Below are 13,768 nucleotides of genomic sequence, written 5' to 3'. Positions count from 1 at the left end.
CTGTGTCACCAGCGTCTCCTTCAAATCGGGAAATATTGGTGACAGTTCTGTTAATGTCACCCCTTGGGGAAAACACCCTAGAGCATGTCTCCCTCCTCTCTCTTCCTGCTTCTGCCTCCCTCTGGGAGAGAACTGGTAGGCAGGAACTCTTTGAAGTGCATTCCACTCCCCTCCATACTCGTACTCCGCGCGTCCACACTGAGCTTCTAATCCTCCTCTATCTCCCAAAGTTCTGGCATCACCCTCAGACAACTCACACACACACACACACACACACACACACACACACACACACACACACACACACACCCCTCGTTCGTCTGCTGCCATGCTTGGCCGAGGTACCCCTATCTTCCCATTCTCCTTGGTGATGGTCAGATGACTCCAAGACTCCTCAGCTCAGATCCTCCTCTGAGAGCAGAGATCTGTCCACACCACATGTCGTCCACACTGTCTGACCACAGATGAAGGTCACCTCCTCTTCCAGAGAGCCCATCCCGTTGCTGGGTTCTAGAGTCACAGCACTACGACTGTCTACTACAGCTGTCAGTCATTCTGATAAATAATTCTGGCCTGAGGTTCTGTACTTAGGCGTCCTGCGTAATTTAGACATGACTTCGTAGAAGTTAAATTGTATTATGTTCTATATGGAGGTAATTACATCATTTTGTGGTCGCCGATAAGTGTCATGAAGTAACAGGAAGCCCAAGGAGAACCTTTGCTTCGACTGCTAAATGAGTTTTGATGTTTCTCTGGCTTTTTTTGCTCTGGCCTAAGCAATAACACAGGCTCGTGCTGGAGCCCTGGATGGGGTGAGCTTAGGGCAGTACCTGATGAGTGTGCATTATTATATACTTTTTTGAGAGTGGGTCTCATATATTCCAGGCTGGCCTTGAACTCATGACATAGCTGAGGATGACGCTGAGCTTCTAATCCTCCTCTATCTCCCAAATGTTGGAATTACAGGTGTGCACCATCAGGCCTGGCCTCATGAACTAACTATAATAATGCTCCTCTCACCCGGCTTCATAGTTGTCATGGAGCGACATAGGGTGATTGTGCATGGGCACTCTGATGTGGGAGGGAGCCTTAGATCTGAAGACAGCAACTCCAGATGCAGATTGTGTGGAGAAGAGTCCTAAATGGACTGTGAGCTCTCCTCCTCTTGAAACCAGTAAGACGCAGCAGAATGCCTGGTGCTGCCCTGGGGAGCAAGTGACTGGTTCACTCCTGAGACAAGACCTGTATGTGCACACACAGATGTTTGTGGTAAAAGTTTGGGGATGATTACATGATAATGTTCTTGGATACTGGCATGTTGGGTATGGTCATGGGCTTTGCTTTCTCGGTCTTTATCCATGAATCCATCTTGGAGTACCTAGGTCCTTGAATGGCACCTGGTCTTCCACACTTGTCTTACTCCTTTCTCCAGCCTCTCAGTTGAGCCAGGGCTATCAGGGGGTTCCTGTGGGTAGGATGGGGCCACTGGGATGTTCCCAAGCTGGATTTGTCAGCCATCCCTGCACCCAAGGTTTTCCAGGACTCTGATTGTCCTTGTTTGCTCTGTGTCCCTTGGCTCACAGACATCTGACATTCCTGCTTTAGGTGCCCATCTCTCCCTCACCTGCATCCCTGGCCCATTCTACTCCTTCCACTCTCACCTATATCAATGGTTGGCCACACCCCGTGGCAGTTACAACTGTCCACAGTGGACCGTTTAGAATTCTGCTTCCTCCTAGGCAGGCCTGGGGCAGTGGCCCAGTAATGAGAACATGCAGAAACCCTGCTGGATGGCCACGCCACCCTGAGAGATGTCTACCCTCTCCACACTGCTGTTGGGTAAGGTGATCGTGAGACTGAACTCAGTGGTGCATGAGCTCAAATATGGTCAGAATTCGACACCAACGGGGGCAAGGTCCACATCAACGGGAAGAACGATTCCTCCGTCCTGGATGAGTACTCAGGGATAACAGCCTCTGAGTGAGGGGTTGTGCTGCCCTCTGCTGTGATATGAAACAGGTTTCCTCAGATAGAGTTGGTGCCTCAAACTGTTCATTTAGTCACTGAGGTGGACTGACTGGAGCTACCATCAATTGAGGAGAATATCCTAAGCTGTGAAGACAGGCCTGGCATTTCCTCCAAGTCTCTGTCCACAGGTTTGAGTGCTGTGTGGAAGATACTAGCCCTATAGAAAAATATTACAGCCTGCACCCAAACATAGGAACTACTGATGCTCTTCCAGAGACTACAGGCAGGTCTCCATTGCCCCATATTGTCTGAGAAAACACACCCCTTTGAACACGCAGTTCATAGATACTCACCCTAGTAGGCCTCAAGGGTTTTGTTCCCTGAACCTGACATTTGATGCCATCTCCACCAAGCTCCAAAGAAGCAGAGGAGACCCCCCAGGGCTCACCAGCCTGCCTTGGAGTCAGCTCCTGCTTGTAGGTTACTTGCAACCCGGACTTCCCAAGCTCTCTCTGCCTCACAGGCTAAATTCCTGCCCGGGATTGTTCATCTCTAATGTCAAGAGAATGGTTTTGGTGCATTGTGTTCCGGAGGCGCTGGCGAAGTCTCACCTTTCACAGCCCCTATAGGCTGATGCTCCAGTATAGGTAAATTGGGGTTTGAATGCACGTAGAGCACCGTGGCAGAAGAAAAATCCCCTGGAGTGGCAGGGCCGGTCCTGATGTTGCTAACAGCATCCCCTTTCCGGTCAAGAGCACATCATCTTGATCCCCTCTTCTAACTCCATCCACACTGTCTCATTTCTTTATAGTCGGTGCACAACCCAGAGCACCAAGGGCTTAACTGGCCACAGCCTCAGCATCTAGCCTGTAGTCCTGATCCCAACCTGAACACGGCTGCTGCCGTGTCCTCCATGGTCACCCATCCCTGCTTCTCTGCAGACATTGCTGCCCTGCTGTCTTCTCAGAAAACATAACCGAGGTCGGAGACCTTCTCACTGAAGCTTTCTACACTGCATACGTGGACACTCATATCTGAACTCCTATCTTCCTTTAAGGGCACTCGACAAGACAAGAACTTGCAAGCGTCTAGCCAGCAGCCCTTCCTGGGAGTGGATAGCTGCTCTCTGAGGCTCCACAGTTCACAGAACCCCCGGGGCCATCCAACCCTACCTATCTTGTGTGAACCCTCCCCCCCCCGTTTTGCCTTTACACTGTAAGATGAGTCCTCCAAGGCCTCCCCACTCCCCCAGGGCCTCCTCTTTCCTTAGTACCACCACTGGCCTCCCCAGGACGGACTCATAGGATCACTGTGTGACAGAGCCCCCTCCCCCTACACACCCCTCAGAAAGTGAGTCCTGTCCACAGTCCACGGCTGGTGCATAGATTCCCCTTCCCCATCTCGTATTTTCACACAACCTCTCTATTGAAGACACTTTGAACTTGCCCTCTATGGGCAAAGGAGGTGCTGCTGAGTCTAGCTGTGCCCTAAAGCCAAGCTTTCTGGGATAAGAAACCAGCGATGGCCATGCTGGACCAAGGTAAGGAACCTCGGCACCTACTCTCCTGTGCTACCCTCAGTCCAGAGGGAAGCAAAACGTGTGTAGGGTTATTTGTACCCACAAGCTTAGCCCCCTCTACGTAGCCCTTTTAGAGGCCAATCACTCTTATTCCTGCTGAGCTGTTGTAATGGCAGGGCTTGCCAGCACTGAACATGTCCTATAGCCAAGACCTCCTGCAGCACCAAAACACTGGAGCTAAAGTAGAGCAGACCATGAGTGGCTAAAAGGAATCAGCCTGATGTCTCTTGTGGACCTGTGGAGTGGGGCCAGGCATTCTCCCGGCTTCCTTTGCAAGTTGCTGGCTGTCGAATCTCAAAGGCATCCCTTGATTTTGTGACTGACGGTTGTTCTCACTCGGCAAGTCCAAGGCTGACTGGTTACCAAGGAGACAAAATGTTTACTATCTGGCCCTCTATAGAAAAGGTTGGCCACCGCTCATGAGGATCCCTGGCTTTGCTACCAGAACAAAAACCGCCCGCCTGCAGACCTCCAGGCCCGTGATCCCACACTAACCTAAGAGGGTGAAGGATGTGCATCCTGTCCTCAGAAAGAGCAGAGTCCCCGCTCGTGGGCAGCCGACATGACAGACAGATGCTCCCCATGGACCTTCAACTGCCCCTGACAGAAGGGGGCACTAAGGTGGTGCCTAGTCTCCGCTCCTTTGCTGGCACTTTTTAAAAGTACATGGCCCAGCTCCTCTCCTGGGCCTCTCGCTCGCTGCTGGCTGCCTCAGTATCTCAGCCCACACTGGCCCAAAGCAGAAAAGAAAACTGCACTTAACAGCGCCCGCTTCCACCCACAGGAAGGACTGCACCATGCCGTTCACTGACGGCACAAAGCTACCTTTATTCCAGCTCTTCAACAAAGACCCCAGAGCACTGGTCATCCGGCGGCCCTGCTCTGATGCTCAGTCCAGAGCAGACCAAAGCCTCCTCAGGTCTTAATTGCCTTACACCGCTCAAATCTTATCACAGCTAGGATGCAACTCAGTGACAGAGTCTTCCCCCAGATCCTACGTCAGCCCCAACTCTAGCTCAGCACAGCAAGCCTGCGGGTAGCCAGGATCCCTCCACCCTGCTCGGACATCTCCGTAGGCAAGTAGCAAACCAGGTATTGCAGCTGCCAAGACCACCTGAGTGGTCTGGCTGGCAGGCACTGACTCTGGTGACGGGGCCAGGATGCTATAGGCAGCTAGTGGAATCTGACCAGCGCTCACTGGGATTTCCAGATTCTTGTTTCCTGTGAAAGGAAATTGGACAGGGACCATTGACTAGTAATGGAAGCACAGGTGGTTTATTAAGGAAGAAAGCATCTCCAGGGGAAGAAGTGGGCCAGAGTTTGAAGAAAGGTCAGAAGCTCAATGGCGCCAGTGCCTAGGGGTCACTTGTACAGTAGAGCTCATTGTATGTCTGCTATGTGTTGACCTGGGAGGGATTGGGTCCAAGACTTTTCTGCCAATTGGTTTCTTTCATATGCTAATGCTGACTAACCCCACCCCTACTCTCCTGACACAATCACTGCTGTCACTAAGGGGCTGGCGATGACCTTTTCCGGGTTCCAGGTCACGAGGCTCATGCCAGTAGTTCTGCATGCATATCAGCAGCAGACTAGATCGAGCTTTCTCCTGACTGCAGGTGCAGCTTCCCTGCCTTTTTTTTTCTTTTCTTTTTAGTGATGTGATGAGCATTTGGGTGATTTTAGTCCCCTATTTGGACTGACAATGTCACAAAGACAAAGGAACCGGGGACCTGCAGTTCCATGGGCACTTAAGTGGGCAGTGTTTGACACTATTTCTCAGAGGTGGTGCCCGGGCTTGAACCCACCAAGCCCGATCCCTGGGTTGGTCCGGAACCTTGGAAAGCAAATGCCTTCTCTACCCCCATCACCTAGGCCTATCCAAAGACCTACCACCATGTTCAATTGGAGAGATGGTGGGACCTGCAATCCTCTCTGATCCACAGCAGTCCCTTGCAGAGGGGGGCACGCCTCAGGACCAGTGCCAGGAGGTGACTGGGCCCCGTCCCCCAGCAATGGCCCTGGCCTGACCACTCTCAGTTCTCATCCTGGTGTGGCCACCACAGTGAGTCCAGGTAATAAGGTCAAGTCCTAAAATTTTCTTGGCTCCTACCCAAGGGAACAGATTAGATAGGTGTAAGGCAGGAAGTTTGTCCTCTCTCTCTGGATATGAGCAGCTGGGCAGAGGTTGGGGGTGGGGTGGGTCAGGAGCCTCCTGATCAGGCACAATGGATTGGTCCCTAGTGGCCCAGGCATGCCGGGGGAGCCAGAAGTAAGAACTGCTCAGGCTGGTCACTTTCTGCTCACAGAACTACTGAACCCAAACCAGAGGCTGCCCCCAGGGACCCTTGCTCAGGTGGGTGTAGTGCTTAGCACCATCTGAGGCCATTGGGTGAGCAGCATTCTCGAGAGGTAGCCTCATCCAAGAACAGTATTCATATTCTTATGGGGCTTCCGTCCCCCCAGGGCCGGGATGGGCTGCAGAGGCACAGCCTCCCCGGCCCCACCCCAGGTGCCCCTGTGCAGCTGAGGGTAGAACAGGCTCTTAGAGACTTTCGCTAAATAGCACGGGATTCCTCACTTGGGCCCAGAAAGCAGCAAGGCCCAGGATGAGACCTTGGCATCTCTGTCTTAAATCTCCCACTTTCAAGATTGAAAGCTCAGTCATATTCATTGCCCTAAAACCCGATTCCAAGATCAGCAAAGCCTCCCTGGTCAGGCCGCTTCCCTAGAGGAGAGCAACGATATAGGAGGATGAGGCCGTACCTTGGCCAGGACCACCTCGTCACACACAGCTCTCCCCCACCCCAATCCTCTGTTTTAACCTAAAGCTCATGTCAGTATTGCAAAGATCACTTGGGAGGTCGTTGTACCTGTTCCTCTTTTGACCGTGGCCACACCGATTAAATATGCTACTTTATACCACTGCCTGTTTGTTTCATTCGTACTAGTGATGATAGTGGGCAGCAGGTCTGGTGTGCACCTCTGGAGAGGTTCTAGGCTCTTGTATCCCAGAACAAGGACTTGGACCGAGATATAGGGATACTAAGAAACAAAGTGAGTTTCTTAGTATTGTAAGAAGAATGCATTTCCAAGGGAGGAAGTGAACTGTAGCAGGGACAAAGTTTAGAAGCCCAGCGTTTGGCTCAGGAAGGATTGGGGTGTTTGTGTCAACTACCTAGCGTGGATTCTAGGAATGTCTTGGGGTCTTACTGCTGTGAACAGACACCATGACCAAGGAACTCTTATAAAGGACATTTAATTAGGGCTGGCTTTCAGGTTCAGAGGTTCAGTCCATTATCATCAAGGCGGGAGCATGGCAGCATCCAGGCAGGCATGGTGCAGGAGGAGCTGAGAGCTCTACATATTCATCTGGAAGCTGCTAGGAGAATACTGACTTCTAGACAGCTAGGATGAGGGTCTTAAAGCCCACAGTCATAGTGACACACTTATTCCAACAGGGCCACACCTTTTAATAGTGCCACTCCCTGGGCGGAGCACATACAAACCAGCACAAGGGGGTTCATTGTGTGGCCCCATCTTTGTAGCTTATTTGTACAATGTGGGCTTTATATGTCCTGTTACCTGTAGTTCATGATGAGTTACAGGTCACTTTCACTCTCTCCAGAGCAGAAGCATCGGATCCCATCACAGATGGTTGTGAGCCACCACGTGGTTGCTGGGAATCGAACTCAGGACCTCTAGAAGAGCAGTTCTCTTAACCACTGGGCCATCTCCAGCCCCTGCAGGTCACTTTCGAGTGTTCTAGAATGCCTTTGCGCCTGTTCCAGGAGCTTCAGCCGGTTCTGGTGGGCCTTGGTGGTGAGCGGAGCCGTTCCGGCCATCTTGTCTTCACCCACAGGTATTTCTCGAGTACCTTCTACCCTTTTCTTGTAAGGCCTTTCAGATCTCACACTGCATGCAACTCTCCCACCTGCACTCCTTCCTGAGAGCTGTGGTCCCAGAAATTGTGGGGGTGGGGGTGCTGGAAGACAACAGTGCAGGTTTTAAAGTCTTTAATAAGTATTTTAATAAGTTTGATGGGCCACAAACCCTGCCTAAGAAGGACCACAAAACTCTCTTATAGCCAGTGACTGGGGAGATTTAGACCGTGCGTAGCAGGGATTTGCTGAAATCCCCACGTCATTTGAGTTTTCTCCGAGACTCCTGTATCCTTGAAGACTCAAATTTTATATGGAGGTTAAAAACACACGATCTAAACGAGATTGATTTGATAGTGCCCACCAGTGACCCCTAATTGGATGGGGCTTGTGTTTCACACTGCTTTGGCGGCATTGACCCTGACCCGTTAACCCCTCACCCACATTGCTAAGGCTCACACACACCCTAGATATGCACCCACTAAGGGTCAAACAGTGCCCCCTAGCTTTTGAGAACACCCAGTGTTAAGGCCTAATTTTAGACCGATATAGGGTAAGTCCTATTATTAGACCAATATAGGGTAAGTCCCATTATTAGACTGATATAGGGTAAGTCCCCCAACAGGAACACCTCCTGGATTCTGAATTAGGACAATTAGCTGTGATGTCAAAGCTGAACCCTCAGGAGCAAAATTATCACCTGAGAATCAGTCCTTCCCTTGAGCAGCAGGGGCTTCTAGGAACCATCCTTTTGGGAGCAGAATTGAGAATATGATAACCCCTTGACCATTTCCGCACACCTCTGACTCAAGTTCTATTTAAAACTCGTGCGAGGACTCTAAATTAGAACACAGGGCCATTAGACTTCTCAGTTTGCTTTTCCCAACATGGCCACGTTGATTGAACCTCTTCTCTCTACCCCTTCCCATCACCATTACACACCAGGCTACCAACCAGGATGTTTTGCCTAACACTCCATTTACTCTGTGAACTAAAAGGGAAAAAAAATCAATCTATGTGACCACTTATTTGTAAGCCTCTTGCATATTGTATAAACAATATCCAAACCCAACACACGTAGACAACACGTAATCACACACAAACCACACGTACAGATTTAAACCCCGAACATTTTGTAGTTTTGGATTCATTGTTTTCCAGTTTTTAAGTTAGTCTGTTGGTATGATTATGTCCTCCACAGCACTGAGCAATCTTTAATCCCAAACCTGCCCTTTCAAGGGCTTTTAATAGAAACAGAGGAGGGCCCAGACCTTAATGACAGGCAAAGCTGAAAGCCTTCTAAGTGCTGTTTAAGAGGCAATCTGACAGAAGGGCCATTCAGTAAAGTAACAACAGGTTCTTCCTACCCGGGGCCCATGCTTCCTCAGCCAGGATTACAGTGCCAGACATAAAAATGTCCTCCTGCAGAGCAGGCCTCAAATCCAATCAGAAGGCAGCTGTCACCTCATAATAGTCCTGCTACTTTTGTACGGACTGGCACATCAGAAGAATTACAAACAAAACAAACAAATGGGTCGGGAGGGGTTTGTTTCGGTTTCTTTCCTGGACCTTTTGCTCCAGGGTGTGTCTTATTACTTGGGAGAGTAAACCCACACCCTTGGGGATGGGACTGTCCACAGTAAGTGAGCAGGAAGGATGGGACACAATGTGTGGCCATGCTCTTTGAGCTGTGAGTGGGTTCGAATTTGGAAAGATAAAAACATGGCAGCTTGTTACCTTAGGACACAAACTGAGGCAAAGCACCAGGCTCTTTAGGAGATAGGAACTAAAGTTTTAAGGCACCACAAGCCATTGGACCAGTCTCCCAGACTATCAGAATCTAAAAGGGACTGTTTTTCCTTTTTAAAATCTCTACATTCCCTCTGACCCATCAGCAGGGTCAAATCATCAAAGAGTAGAGATCTCTTTCCTTCTGGAGCTGCTTCCCGACTGGGAAGGGGTGCTAGGGGACATGGCTGGGTGCCCCTGTCACAGAATCCTACAGTCATAAGACTGAAAGGATTGAGCTATATATTTGAGAAGGAGGCGGATGGTTATCACAGGAGGTTGAAGGTCATCTTGTGATGTCATTTGGAGGTCAGGAGGCCCTCAGTAGTGAGACACAGTGTCAGTGTAGATGGTAACGATCGATTCCCCGAGATAATCCTATATAGAGCTCAATGGCCTGTAACCCAAAGCTATCAAACATACATGCCAGAAGGTTCAACAAGCAGAAGCCGGTGTCTCAGTAACTTCCGTGTTGCTATGATAAAATACCTTCACAGCATCAACTTAGGGGAAGTAGGGCTAATTTCAGCCAACACCTCAGGGTCATCTCCATCTCTGTGGGGGAAGTCAGCAACAGGCACTTGCCGTCAAGAAGCAGAGAATCACCACTGTACAGCAGTCTCCCCGAAACGGCAACACCAGGAAGTAAACGTCACATGTCTGGGAAAGCTGAAACAGTTCACCAGGGCCCTCCCTAGGGTCACGGAAGCAGTTGAACAGCTACTGAGGTGACTGACCAGCCATGCGGCTAAGAGGAGAGTCTCAGCCCTGCCTGCAGACTGTGTAAAGATCTCTAGGAATGCAGCCTTCCTGAGTCAGGCTAGGGACTCATAGCTTCTCTATGATGCAGTTTCCTTTGACATGGACTTGGCTGGTCCACAGATCAGTAAGACATTGCATTCTGAGACTACTTCCAGGAGAACCTTGAAGGGAAGACAGGTCCTGCCTGGGCTAGGCCTATCCAAAAAGCCCTAAGCTGAGACAGACCAATAGACTACTACCCAGGATGGATGGCAGGTTGGATGGCAGGATGGATGGCAGGAAAGGTCCCACCATCTGAAAGCAAGTAGGAACTGGACAGGCAAGAACACGAAGCTAGCCTAAAGCCACGAATTAGGAGGCATCAGAGGACGCCTTAGTTTGCTTTTTCTTTTTCTTGCAGTGATGAACACGTGACCAAAAGCAACTTGGAAAGGGCTTCTTTGCCTTACAGGTTACAGCCCATCGGGAAGACGGGAACTCCGCAAGAACCTGGAAGAAGGAACTGAAGCGGAAGCCATGGAATAATCCTCTTATTGTCAGACTCCCCACGATCTTCTCCGCTGACTGGGGTGATACTGTCCACAGCAGGCTGGGCCCTCACACAGCCCACACATCCGCTCTCAATTTAAAAAAAAAAAAAAATGCACCACAGACATGGCCACAAATCTAGATTACCTCTTCCCACGTAATTCTAGTTTGTGTCGAGTTGACAAAAACCATTCAGCACAGAAGGTATCTATCCCAAGAGCACTAAAGGATTGCAAACTATATGGAGAATTGGAACCACCTGGTCCCATTTATTTGTCCCTGTCCCATTCTGGAGGATACATTTCATGACTGCCCAAACAGGGGTGCTACACGTAGAGAGTTACACAGGTGTCTTAGCTCAGTAGTCAGGAGTCAAGAGGCTAAACCGTCCTTTAAACTATATTGTGTGTGTGTGTGTGTGTGTGTGTGTGTGTGTGTGTGTGTGTGGGGGGGGGGTCTTTAAAGAAAACTGCTAGAGCCCTTAAGAGTGGTTGTGACAGTGGTGGCTGTCAGCTAATCTCCAGGAACAAAGACCCTATACTTCAGGTGACACTTGTCGGGTGAGGTTGGAGTCTACAGTAGAGACTATATGAAAGACAGTTGAGGATCTTGGCTTCTATGGGACGTGGAACTTGGTGTTAGAAATGCCACAGGAGCCCATGGAGTTTTAAAGAGACTTAAAAGGGCACCTGAAATGCAGACACAGTAACTCTACCTCGGAAGGGATGGGCAACAAGGCAGGACTAGGAAGGGGGGAGTGAAAAGATACTTGTGTATCATATAAAGTTACATACGGTTAAAGTGGATTGGAGCCACACGGCCGCATTTATTGTCCTTAGGTCCCTGTCTGATTCTGGAAGATCCATTTCATGACTGCCCAGAAAGGGGTGCTACACATAGTTACACAGGTACCTCAGCCCAGTAGTTAGGAGTTGAGAGTTCCTAGCACTGAGGCAAGTCAGGGAAGTAATTGGCTTGCTCTCCGTGGCTTGCTCAACTTTCTTCTACATCCCAAAATGGGTGGGACCCTCCACGTCCATCATTAAGAAAACCATATAAGACGTGTCATTTTTCCTTTTATTGGAACTAGATCTTTTTCCTGATATATCCTGATTATGATTTCTGCCTCCCAGTTCCTCTCATTAAAAAAAACCAGTAGTCTTCAAAGGGATAATAATGAACTGTAGCAAAATCAAATATAATAAGATAAAACAAAATCCATCACATCAGGGTTGGACAAAACAAACAGAAGGAATAGGAGGGTGAGAGGAGGCACGAGAGTCTGAGACCCGCTCATCCGCACTCGGGAATCCCATAAAAGAGCCACAATGTATGTGCCCAGGACTGGTGCAGACCCATGTCCCGCCCTCTGAATGTTGCCTCAGTCTCTGTGAGTTCACATCAGTTCGCTCTTGTTGATTTAGAGGGCCTTGTGTGTGTGTGTGTGTGTGTGTGTGTGTGTGTGTGTGTTTTCTCCATCTCTCTGGCTCTTAAACTCCTTCTGCCTCCTGCTCCTAAGGGATCCCTGAGATGAGACAATTTGATGGAGACATCCCATTCAGGGTTAAGTGTTCAAGGTCTCTCACTCTCTTCATAATGTCTGTCTGTGGGTCTCTCTATCTGCTCCCATCTGCTGCAGGAGGAAGCTTCTCTAACGGTGGCTGAGCAAGGCACTGATTTGTGAGTGTAACCGAATGTCATTAGACGTCATTTTATTGCTGTCTTTTGCTGCTGCTGCTGCTGTGGTTGTCGGAACAGCAGTGTTTGGTTTTACCCTAGATCCCTGGGCTGTCTGGTCTCTGGTTCCTGATCACTCTAGCAGTGCTGGTTATGGGTTTCATTTAGTGGAGTGGGCCTCACGTGAAATCAGACATTGGTTGTTACTCTCACAAGCACTTGCCCCCATTACCCTAGCATATCTTGTAGGCAGGACACCACTGTCCATTAAAAGGTTTCTGGATGACTTGGTGTTTATGTTTCTCTTTTAGTAGAGCGCAGGTTACCTTCCTGTACCAAAGGTGCTCGAGTGTAGGGGTGAAGGCTGTAGGCACCAGTTTGACTTGTCCACGTTCAGTGAGCTGTAGATGCGGGGCCTTGCTGTCAGTTTGTGGAGAACAACCTATAGCCTAGGCAGTAGCCTGGGTCATTCGGAGATTCCCATGAGACCCCTTCGGCCCACAACTCAATTAGATGCAATCCAATTCCTATACTAGAAACTTTATTTGGTGACAAGAGATGGCATGTTGAGACGCTGTCTCCCTCACTGTTTTAGTGATTTCATTCAGATTGTCTTAATATAGACATAGTAAAGCCTTTTCTGTGTTAGCTTTCCATACTAGCCCTCAAATCGCTCTGTCCATCCCTGTATTCCCTCCGGCACCCCCATTCATCCATAACTGTCTCTTCTATTTCTCTTTCCTAATGGATCCATCTAGTCCCTCATCCTCTGTGGTTCTACAGATTATAGCTTGGTTATCATCAACTTTACAGCTAATATCCACTCTTAAAGAAATACAAAGACAAATTTGTCGTTCTAGGTCTGGGCCACATCACTCAGGATAACTTTTTCTAGTTCCATCAATTTACCCGTGAATTCCATGATGCACCTTTTGTTTTGTTTTTGTTGTTTTTTTGTTTTTTGAGATAGGATTTCTACATGTAGCCCTGGCTGTCCTGGAACTCAATCTGTAGACCAAGCTGGCCTCAAACTCACCGATGAGCCTGCCTCAGCCTCTCTAAGTGCTGGAATTAAAGGTATGCTCCACCACACCAGGCCATAACAATGCCCCTTTTTAAATGGGTGGGCAATATTCCTCCGTGTAAAAGTACCACACTTTCTTTATCCATTCTTCTGTTGAGGGACATCTAGGTTGTTTCCAGTTTCTGGCTATTATGAACAGAGCCCACATTGCTTACTCATTAAAGAAACAGGACTGCCTACAGGCCAGTCTTACAGAAGAATTTTCTCAATCGTGGCTGGTTCCCTTTTTTTCAGAGGACTCTAGCTTGTGTCAAGTTGATGAAACAAAACAAAACTAGCCGGTACACGGAGTAGGCTTTGAGGAAGTTATTTATATAGCACAAACTTTCTCACGAATACTTTGCCAAATGCAGTCTTTAACAAGTCACAGGTTACCTCCAGATGTACAGGAGTTTTCCAGCACCTACTCCAGTACCTCTGACACTCGTTCAAATTGGCCTTGGCCAATAGCGGTATGGGGTTCAGCCTTCCTCTTTGCCAACAGGTTTTTCTAGTGCACTATTT

The sequence above is a fragment of the Rattus rattus genome, chromosome 4 (assembly GCF_011064425.1).
Source record: "Rattus rattus isolate New Zealand chromosome 4, Rrattus_CSIRO_v1, whole genome shotgun sequence".
NCBI classification, from domain to species: domain Eukaryota; kingdom Metazoa; phylum Chordata; class Mammalia; order Rodentia; family Muridae; genus Rattus; species Rattus rattus.
Note: the sequence above shows the minus strand (reverse complement) of the source record.